We start from the raw sequence: 12055 nt of genomic DNA on the forward strand, positions 1-12055 counted from the left end.
TTATCTGGCAGAGTTGATGGTCCAGATGAGATTTGTGGTCAGTTCAGGTGTTTTAGAGGTCCAATAACAATATTCTTGCTTCCATCTTCAAATTAAAATGAATTGAGGGAAAAAGGATTTATTTTCCTTTGCTATTACCCTATTCCTCTCAATAAGATTCAGTAAAGTTTTTTTGTTCAATCTATCCCACAAGTTGTCATCTTTCCTTCATGGAGGTCCAGTTCTTCTGGGTCTTCTTTCTTTTTGCTTTCCATTTTTGATCTACCAGAGATATTTAAAAACATGCTCCTTTGGATCTTGCCCTTTGGGGATGTCTAATAGTAAGTTCTGAGTCTGCTAAAATTATTTGTTGCTGTGAAAATCTTGTCTACCTTCATCTTCCTGAACTGATGATTCCTCCTAAGAACATTTCTCCCAAAAACATAATTTTCTGATTTTTGTATTATTGCCTGCCCAGCTCCACTTTGGTTTGCATGCACTTTTCTCAGAGTTACAATTTATAAATTTATCAAAGAGTTTCTCTTAGGGCACTGCCTGTTAAAAAAGATTTCCAGTATTTCTACAAATTTTTATACGTTAAAATTTGTTCAAATATCTATAAGCATTCTTTTGAAATTGTCTTAGTTAATTTTATGCTGTTATAATACCACAGACTGGGTAATTTATAATGAATAGAAATTTATTTTCCTTATAGTTCTAGAGGCTGGGACGCCCAAGAGCATGGTACTGGCATTTGGCAAGGGCCTTAGTGCTATGTCATTCCATGGCAGGAGGTGAGAGGTCAAGAGTGAGAGAGTAAGAGGGCACTGAACTCACTTTTATAATAAACATACTTTCACAATAAATAGCTCACTCCCATAATGAGTTTAATCCACTCATTAGCTCATGAGGGCAAAGCTCTCTTTTTAGGCCTCACCTCCCAACACTGTTGCATTGGGGGTTAAGTTTCCAACACATGAACTTTGTGGGATACATTCAAACCTTCACAGAATTTTATGTAATTTTACATTAAAATGAGCAAAAAAAGTATTGAAGTCAAATTCTATACAAAGTTATCATATTAAGAAAAGAATAAGAAATGGAATAACATCATTACATGACAGAAAATCACCCTAGAAATACATTTCAATTAACTAATTAAAACTACAAACTACCATTTTAAAAACGTTAAAAGACATTTAAAATGGTATAACACAGAATTAGACTCAAATAAACTCACAGAGAAAACAAGAAAAAAATTATGAATAAAAATCATTGTAGTGATTCTCACAACATATAATGGCAAAAGAAAAAGTAGAAAAGCCTAAAAGTTAAAAAAAAGGATACAAAGATTTAAGAGAAAATGACAAATAATGACTATGTGCCAAGAAGACTCAGCATGTAGATATAGAGGTATTTGAAGAGAAGATTCCAAGGAAGCAAACAGAATAAATGTTAGAAACTATAAATTAATGGAAAAAACTGAGAAACATTCAGTGAAACATTCCTGGGAAACCCCCTGCATATTAGAACAACACAGTGTATCTTAAAATTTGACCCAAAGGACCAACATTTAGACATATTCTAGTACACTTAGCAGAATTTAAAGGAAAAAATATCATTTATGCATATAGACAAAATCCAGCCAACCAACCAACCAAGCCCAAACACATGACACATCTAAGAGACAGAATATTAGACTACTGCTAGACTTTTGACAGCACCACTTGTGTGAGAAGGAAATGGAGTATTATATTTAAACTACTCAAGGAAAGAAAAAGTAGAGAAAAGATTTTGTATCCAGAAAAACTGACTTTTAACTATAAAAGACAAATATATATAAGACAAATATATAAAAGACAAATAGACAAACATATACAAGAATACAGAAAATATTTTCCCCATGAACATATCCTAAGGAATCTAGCAAGTTTCAGCCAACCAAAAATGTTTATACAAACACTGATATAAATAAGGGAGGTAATTATAATTGGTGAAGGCAGTATTACTGTTGTTATTCAGAGGATTGTTGTGTTTGTAAGGTGGACAAAGGCAAATAAGTAGTCATTGGATATACTAATTCTATCATTCTCTATGTCTGTCCTTGAGAACCAATGTGGAATAAAGCATTTTTAGATCCAATATAGGAGTGGTTAAGTAAATACCCATAGGACTGATTTTGAATTGGAAGTACTGGTGTATACTTCTGAACATTTCTATGAATGGTGATCTTGAAATACCTTTTCCCACTAACAGAAACTAGGAATTATTGAGGAAATAACTGATTAGAAAATGTACAAGATGAGTCTAGAATATGTTGTTATACCAGCTACTAAGATGACTATCAAAGAGACTGCTATGGTAGTGTCAAAAGGGCACCAACGTCAACTGGAAGAGTTCTGAACTGGCCAAAGATGGAGCAGTTTGAGCTTTATCAAGGATGGAAAGCTCAATGGATTGAAGCCCATAGAATATGTTTAAATTAATGAGTTCATAATGATATAAAATTACTGATATTATTTAGAGGATGTCAGGGAATTACTTCATTATCTTGAACCTCCCTCTCCTTTTAAAAGTGAAGGAAGAAGAATTTCCTATATGAGCTAACTATATAAGTGGGTACCCTACATAACTAAATAGTACATAAATGAAACATATATTTATAAAAATAGTCCATCTTATAAGTATAAAGAAAATGTTAGAAGTAGAATTTTTCTATTGTCAATGAATTAATTAATGGATCTGGACAATGAGCCTCAGCGGCTGCTAATATCACAAGAGAGACAGCTTAATTGCTTACAGATTTACCAAAGGGATTTACCCTGACTCTAATCAAGCCTCTGGATCCAGCTGCTAATTTTCAGGAAATACAGAGGGTAGAAGAATGCATTGAACTGCACCGTGAATGTACAACCACATCATCCAGACTGTAGGAAACCAAGTCAATAGGTATGAGTTCTTCAACAGATAAAATGCAAGAAAAAAAAAAAAAAGATGGGAGGAAAAATAAGTAGATCAAAACAGATTTAAAAGGCATTGTAAATTTTAAAAATGGACAAGATTAAAGTATTGAGTCTAAAGATGCACACGTGGTCAACAAAATGCAAAAATAACATAAGGCAGTGATTACTGTAACAGGGGACATAAATGTTATTATTGGAGGGAAGAAGCTGTGACTGAGATGGGCTTGTGATGGGCTTGATGGGCTTCTGGAATGATTGGCAAAGGGTAATTTCTTGACTGGGGTAATGGATGGCTATAAGGGTGTTTGCCTAATAATATTCACTAGATCATGTATTTGGTATATGTGGTTTTCTATATCTGTTTTGTTTTTTTAATAAAAATCTAAAATTCTATATGGGTTGTGCTTTCTAAAATCAAAGCATCCGTCCAACCTTATGGGGAGCCTCAATCTCAAAGTGTTACTTTTCTCGTCAAATTTCCACTCTTTATTTTTCATGATCTCAGCTCATGAACAAGCTGGGGCTAATACACTGGGTGACCACACATTCTGATTTGCTAGGGACATGTACCCGATTTTGCCTGTAGTCTGGGAGTAATTAATAGTGCTCCTCCTTCCCAGAAGTGTCTCTATTTGGGCAATAAAGTGTATAGTCACTAGTAATGAATAATATTATTCTATTTCCTCTCTGTCCAGGTTCAGACCTACTGAGAAATAGTCCAGGGCTAAGACTGTTAGAGAGCAGAATGTCAGCTTTGTAATTGATATGGCAGTCGGAGAAGGCAGCCAGGTCTTACTACAAATTAGGCAGAGGCACCACTAGTCACAAATAGCACTGAGCACCAAGCCACCACTTTCTCCCCTCCCACCTGCAATGGGGCCTGCCCACCTCAAGGAACAGCAAAGGAGCCAGGGGTGGAAAGAAAGGCCAGTAGCGTTTTCCTGAGGTGCTTCCTCTGCATATAACACAAAAGAGAATATAGAATGGACATGAGAATTTAAAGATGAAAGGAGATACAACTGACCAACACTGGAAAACAGTAATGTGCAATTTTTCTTTATTTCACAAACGTATGTAAAATAAATTCAAGTTAAGAATGGTTTTGATAGCAGGATTAAATAATGCATTATTACAGAGGTGAATATACCATTAGGAAAATGAAGGGATATTTAAATACTTAAAGTGGTTCTGAGCTTCCTAGGATTTTGATGATAATTTCTCACATATTTTGTTACTTTCCATTTTAATAGTTACAAAAATTTGCAAAAACAATGTAAAGAATATCTGCAAACCTTTCACCCAGATTCCCAAAAGTTTACATCTTATACAATGGTAGTATGATTATTAAAATCAGGAAATTAACATTGTTACAACATTATTAAAATACATTAATATTTAATAATATTCAATTAAATTTGTCAAATTTCACTGACTGTTTAACTAACATCCTCTCTGGTACAAGTTCTAACCCAGGATTACATGTTGGCATTAATTATCATGTCTCCTTGAGTCTTTTAATCTAGAACAGTGCTTTGGAATTTTTTATTTTATCTTTTTGTCTTTCATTGACTTTGACAGTTTTGAAGAGAATTTACCAGTTATTTTGAAGAATGTTACTCAATTTACATTTTTCTGAGGTTTCCTCATAATTCAATTTAGGTTATACATTTTTTTTGCCAAGAATATCACAAAAGTGATATTCATTGCATTATATTGAGAAGCACAAGGTATCAATTTATTCCATCACTGCTGATGTTAACATTAATCACTTGTTTAAGGGATTATCTGCCGGGCTTTCTCCAAAAAGTTAATCTTTTCTCCATTGTAATTACTATGCATTTTATGGAGAGACACTTTGAGACTCTGTAACTATCCTATATCTCATCAAACTTTCACTCACAGATTTAAGCATTTATCAAGATTTTTGTTTCAAACCATGATTGCTGTTGTATTAATTTTCTATTTTCATCATTCCTTCATCTAACATTTATTAGGTGGGAATCTACTATAAGGAACTTTTTTTATTTTGAAAATATGTGTAGTAAGGGGATACAAATGTCTTTGTTACATGGATAGCTTTTGTAATAGTTTAGTCAGGGCTATAAATATGCCCTCCTTTTCTCCTTTCCCCCTTATTGATTTCCAGCAATTTTTCTTTCTTTCTATGCTCCTTTGTGCCCATCAATTAGTTCCAAATTATTAGAGAGTACATGTGGTGTTTGTTTTTCCATTCTTGAGATACTTCACTGATAATGGTCTGTAGTTCCATCCAATTACTGTGAAAGACATTCATTCATTCTTTTTATGGCTGAGTGGTACTCTGTGGTATGTATATACCACAGTTTGTTAATCTGCTCATGAACTGATGGGCGCTTAGGTTGACTCCACATCTTTACAACTATGAATTGTACTGCCATCAACATTCAAGGGCAGTTATCTTTTTGATCAAATACATTATTTTGGGGGGCTAGATATTTAGTAGTGGGATTGCTGGATCAAATGGTAGGTCTAATTTTTGTTCTTTGAGAAACCTCCATATCATTTTCTGTAGACATTATAAGGAACCTTATTTATTTATATCACTATGGACTCTTAGATTCTTATTTTGGCCTATAGGTCATAATTCATTAGTCTCATTTTTTTCTTATTGTTACTTGTAATCTTAGATCTCACCATTGGGATCCTCTCCAAGTTGGTTGCTATCTCATTTTGATGTTGTTCCTAGCTGAAATAAGGATATGCTAAAAATGTTGGTTTAGATGCTGAGAAAGACAGAAGCTATAAATCCAGAGCCTTCTGGATTTTTTTCCTTCTCTTTAAAAGCTTGGAAAGAAGCTGACTCTACAGAAGAGTAGGCTATCCCAGAGACAGACCTTGGGAGGGACTGACCTTTCTAACAAGGCCATCTCATCTACCTTGATGTGCCACTGTTTCATAGGTGTTGACATCTCTCCTAGTCCCTTTAAGCCTCTAGAAGTATGTGAGATGCCACAGGCATGAGGCACTCTGTCCAGTGTGCTCTCCGTGGCGTGTCTGTCTACTTATGACCCGTGATTGCCTCACTGCAGGAGAGAGAAAGGATGGAGCTTATAACCTCTGCTGCTTCCTTAGCTATGAATTTTTCCTAAAAACTTATTTTGCACTTATATCATACAGCATATCTCTGCCTGGTTTTAATAACAAATCACCTAATGCAACTCTGTCATTGAGATTATATTCATGTAATAATTTTAAAGAATATTAGAATTTGCCTCATGGTGAAATTAAATATTGTAAGTTCCTTACTAGACTCATATACACATTTAAGCTGTGTAAGTTTTAATGACATCATATGTGACACTCTATACTGATTAATAGTATTTGTACGTTTTTATGGTGTAAAAATGAACTACTCCTCAACATAGTATTATGAAGGAGTGAAAAATTAATAAAGTGATGGTAAGTTCAAGTAAAACGTACAATAAAAATTACCAAGTACAAATTAATTCAGGAGGTATTTTACATTAGATTACAGCCATTCCTCAATAACATGAATATATTTGGAGAAATGCATGGTTAGTGATTTCGTCATTGTGGAAACATTTTATTTACAGCTACAAGGGCAGTGCCTACTGCATAGCTGGGTTATCAGGGACATGACTGTGTCACAATGGTAGGTATTTGTGTATCTAAATACATCAAAACAGAAAAGGTACAGTACAGATATGGTATAAAGGATAAAAAAACAGTGTATCTGTGTAGGACACCATGAACAGAGCAGCAAGGCATGTCAATAAGGGAGTGATGAGTAAACATGAAGGCCTGGGCCATTACTGTCCACTACTATAGACTTTATAAATACTGGATGCCTAAGCTACACTCAATTTACAAAAAACATTTTTCTTTCTTCAATTAATCTTAGCCTATAACTTTTCTAATTTATAAATTTAAGATTTTTAAATGCTTTGACTTTTTTTGTAATAACTCTTAGCTTAAAACTCAAACATACAGCTATATAAAACTATTTTCTTATATCTTTATTCTTAATCTTTATTCTATTTAAAAATTTTTTCTTTTTTATGAATTTTTGACACATTTTGTTAGGAACTAAGACATAAATATACACATTAGCCTCGGCCTGTGCAAGGTCAGGCCCATCAATATCACTGTTCCATCTCCTCATCTTGTTCCACTGGAAGATCTTCAGGGGCAGTGACGCGCATGGAGCTGTCATCTTCTATGCTAACAATGCCATCTTCTGGAATGCCCCCTGGAGGACTTGCCTGAGGCTGTTTTATAGTTAACTTTTGTTTAATAAGTAGAAAGAGTACATTCTAAAGTAATTATAGAGTATAAAAAATACATGAACCAGTAACCTAGTCATTTTAAAATCCTCATCAAGAATTATGTACTGTACATTCTTGTATGAACGATATGTTTAAAGACTGGCAGTGCAGTCTGGTATTGAGGAAACTATGTGGTAGATGACTGTGGTTCAAGTACGGGCTGCTCAGGAACAGACAGTAGGATGCATTTGCCACTTTTTAGGACTAAACATTTTGTTCAATTTAATTGCTTTTCATTTTTTAGATAATAGTAATTTTTAAATAAGAGATTTTTCAAATATCGAGAATGAATGTATTTTTTAAAGGGCTCCCTTTAATGTGCAAATAACTTACAGACCCTAATGAAATGTTGTGTTATCGTAGGGGCATTCAGTTACGGAGAAGTTTGAGAAGTGGCATTGAAAAGGGGCCAGAGATTTTGTAAGGTAAAAGGAAGCAAAGCAATATGTTAAAAAGGAGTGGAGGAAAATCTAACACCTATTTAGAGCCAAAAATCATATTTGGTTCTGAATTTGGTGCCGAAAAGTAGAGAATGCAGTCTCAAAATTTGTTTAAATTACGTTATATTTGTGTTGGTGTGCTCTGGTAGGCAAGGAGTTGCTCTGAAATCAAGTGGACCTGGGTTTAGTCCAAGTGCCACCACTCATGAGTTGTGTGACCTTAGAAAAATTCCTGAACCTTTCTTAGTCTTGTGTAACATCGCAGGGTTTGTGACACCAAATTGCATAATACCAATAAAGAGCTTAGCACAGTGAGGAGACCATAAAATTCCCTCTGCTAAGTGTGAGCTATTGCCATTATCTGAGACCAAACAATTGGCCAGTCATTTAATTATACATTTAATATCAGTCTTAGACTATTAGAATGAAAGTGATGCCAATGAAAATGATCAATTGTTTTGTGGTTTTACAGAAACATGGAGCCAGCTCCATTTACATACATAAATAAAGCTGAGATTTTAAAAGCTCCCTGCCTGGGGCATTCTCAAGGATTCTGCTTCTCATATATCATAATTAACTCTGTTGTAACCACTGAGCTGAAGCTGTGGATTCATTAGTGCCTGAAAAGCTGACATTTAAAAACTGTGTGGAGAAGGTCTGAGAATGGAGGAAGGTTACATTGAGGTAGAGCAGAACTACTGAGGAAAAGGTGTTACCTTTTTTCACACAGAATTTGACTGTGCTTGAAGTTCAAATGAATATGGGTTGATTGAAAATGTCTGGTGGTATTGCTTAGCTGTTCCTTAAAAAGGCTTTGGAAAACTTGACTTTAAGCTGTAACATTTGAGTCTGTGGAGCCTGGTGCTTTCAGGGGCTTTCTGTGGGTAATGTCCTTCTAGAGCCTGGCTCATAACTCATCAAATATTGTTCTAGTGGCCTGGAAGAGGCAATATATCTCAGAGTATGCACAAGGGATACACTGTAATGCCAGAGGATCCAGTTCAGTAGCCAAAAACATATTTAGAGTTTAAAATGAAAATCTCAATAGGAAATCTATGATTTAAATACATTTCTAGAGGGTCCACCTCAAATTAGCCACCCTCAGCCCCCAAGCTGTTGATGCTGTTTATGCTTAGAACAGAACAAAGTTCTTGTGGGAACAGAATTATTACTAATTTTACTTTTTAGTGTAACCATTAGCATCTTTATTGGAGAGATAACAGCAGAATCCTGGCAGTCTGAATTGTTTTTGTGTTGTTGTAGATGACAATGCCATGCCTGTTTTAGTGTATTTTTACATTTTTCCATGAGTTGCCTTAAGTCATTAGTTTAGTAGGATATTGCCCTGGCTAGTATTTAACTGCTCTTAGGATTTCTGGAACCACTTGAGGCATGGGACAGGTGTGGCAGCTTTGCCACTGTATTATTCTACCCACACATGATCAGAGCAGCAGTTAAGAGGTAAGGCTTCCTGAGAAACTACTGCCTGCTCGGGGAATGGGGCACTGTTGTGTGGAAAACAAGACTGGCCCTTGTGGTGTTTTATTTGAATTCACCTGCCTGCTATTAGATACTCTCCACTTTCTACCATAGGAAGAAAGTAGGAAGGAGAAGAGGGCAAGAGCTGAGAGAAGATGCTGAGAACACACAGAGCAAGGGACAGCCCCTAACCTTGAACTCAAGCACTCCTTTCCCAAACTCAAGCCGAAGGCTTTTCAGGGGATTACACCTTCCCTTTTGTCCCAGTGTCTATCTTTCTTCTGAAGGTTTCTGATGGTGATGAAAAGAAGCAAAATAAAAAATTAATAGGACAGAAACTTAATTTTCTCATTAAGGAAAAAGACAGAGGGAATACTAACTTTTAACTTCAGATTCTTTCTCTTGTAAATTGAGAAAGATTGTGGGGCCCACTGTTACTACCTTAGTGAGGAGACAAGTGAAGATGCCAAATTCTTGACTTTCAACTTTGAACATGCTTGTTGATGCCTATGACAGAGTCAAGGACTTAAATTGGAAAAGTTCAAGATTTTAAAAGAGAAAAGTTATTTTAGTTCCAAAAGGTTAGAAGACTAAGGGATTGAGGACACAATGTTTGTAGAATAGATATGAGATTTGGAAAGACAGCATGAGATGACAGCTGATTCTTCTCTCCAAAAGGCTGGAGATAGATACTGATCTGGTTCAAGGAGAAAAAGTGCCCCAGGCCCCACCATGAACTTGCAGCAATAATAATACCTAACCCACATCATACTCACTATGTGCCTAGCAGCATTCTAGTGCCTTATGTATTCTAATCCACTTACTCTTTCCCACAACCTTATGAGATAGATCCCATTTTGCAGATGAGAAAACTGAGGCACAGAAGAGTCAAGTCATTGGCCCAAAGTCCCACAGCTAGTAACTGGCAGAGCCAGTGTTTGAACTTGGTTTGACATTAGAGTCTTTATTTATCAGTGACCAAGCCCTGGATGAAGATGGGAGAAAGCTGAGATTGGTTGGTTCCAAAAGCAGGAAAGACCTGTGCCTTGTTTTATGGGTGAAGCCTGTGGGTACACTAAACGTCATGGGCACAAAGAAGCCATTAACAAAGCAGAGAGATCAATGAAGCAAGGTTAGGTGAGAAGAGCTCTGGCTATTTTGAGTGTCCTGCAGCTCAGAGAAGAGCCCACAGGAATTTTCAGTGTCACTGAATGGTTGTGGATGTGATGGAGAGAGGCTATGATGAGGGCTCACTGTCAGCAGGAGCAGCATGGAAAAATCAGACGCGAAGATGGCGGACTGCAGCCAGCTTTTTGCAGAAAATCCCGTCCAGAAGGAGGCTTGAGGGACAGAAGTTTAGCAAGTTGGCTGATGGTTTGGAGCAGAGCCAAGAGAGAAGATTGAAGAGCACACTTCAACCTTCCTGAGGCAAGCTGTGACCCCAAAAGTACAACCAAAAGGTACAAAATCCACCACCAAGCGGACGGGAGTCCCCTCCCCCACAATAAGGGCTCCCAGTTTACTCCATACAAACAAGCGAGCAGAGTTCAAACTTCTTCCCACTCTCTCCTACAGGAGAGACCCCCCCTAAAAACTGGACCTCCTACCCCTGCTGGCGTGCCATGGCACCCTCTGGCCAGGTATAAAACTGTAAAACTTTATAAAACTGTATATATTCCCCACCTGCAACATTGAACTCTGAGGAGTCCCCACCCACCCACTCCGAGGTCTGGAGGTTTGTTACCTATGGAATCCAGATTCTTGGACATCTCCTTGAGAGAAGTGGAGGGGGAAAGGGCTGGTGCTGTTCTGTGTTGACTGTGGCACAGGTGTGAGGAGAAGAAAATCGGCTCAGAGGACGCCAATACAGCAACAGTGGCATCCTGAGCTGCAGACTGATGCCATTCTGCCCCATCTCTATGGGCAAACGGAGGTTCCAGACAGCAGCCACAGGCAAAATGCAGATAACTTTCGTAAGTAAAGCACCAGCCCTCAGGGTCTAATACTCATGAGACAAAGGCAGTGGGCAGGCAGAGGCTAGAATTGGCACCTGAGTGTAAACTGCTATTTGTCTGCTGCCCAGAGCTGAATGCTACCTCTGATTTACAGAGAAATCTAGCTGGACAGAAGCCTGATTTAAACATGCAAGGCCCCCCTGCCAAACTCAGATTTCTGGCTGATTTTGCCAGTCATAAACCCCGGGAGCAGTGGCCTACTGGAGTCAATAGGGTCACAGACCTGGGGGATTACGAGTGACTGGGTGCAAGGTGGGGAAGGAGGTATTAACCTTCCCAGACTAACCCATTTGCCAGGTGGGTCCCTTTGCCCTCATGGAGCGGGGTGGGTCCAAAACTGCTTGTTAGAGTTGCACGCCTCATGGGTGTCAGAGGAGATCCCTGCCCCAGGCTCCTGCTCTGGGCAGGCCCAGAACTGCTTGCTAGTGCCATGGGTGACCCACAAGCAGTGGCAGAGGAGTCTTCCATTCCAGGTAGACCCAGAACAGCTTGCTAGAGACACACACAACCCACGGAGGCCAGGGAAGGAGTTCCCTGCTCCAGGATCCCAAGCTGGGTGGGCCTAGAACTGCTTGTTAGAGCCACGCATGCCCTGCAGGTGGTGGTGGAGGGGTCTACCACTCTGGGTGGACCCAGAACTATTTGCTAGAGCCATGTACGTCCCATGGATGGAGGTGGAGGAGTTGCCCGCTCTGGGCTCCCGCATTGGGAGGGCACAGATTGGCTTGCTAGTGCCACATGTGTCCAATGGGCAATGGTGATGGACTCCTCCGCTCCCCCCCAGCTACTCTGGCGGGGCTGAACTAGGACTGATCTGGTTGCTTGCATACCCTGCACTACCGCTGCCATTCCCC

This window comes from Otolemur garnettii, unplaced genomic scaffold (assembly GCF_000181295.1).
Source record: "Otolemur garnettii isolate 467f Iridium unplaced genomic scaffold, OtoGar3 scaffold00037, whole genome shotgun sequence".
Classification (NCBI taxonomy): domain Eukaryota; kingdom Metazoa; phylum Chordata; class Mammalia; order Primates; family Galagidae; genus Otolemur; species Otolemur garnettii.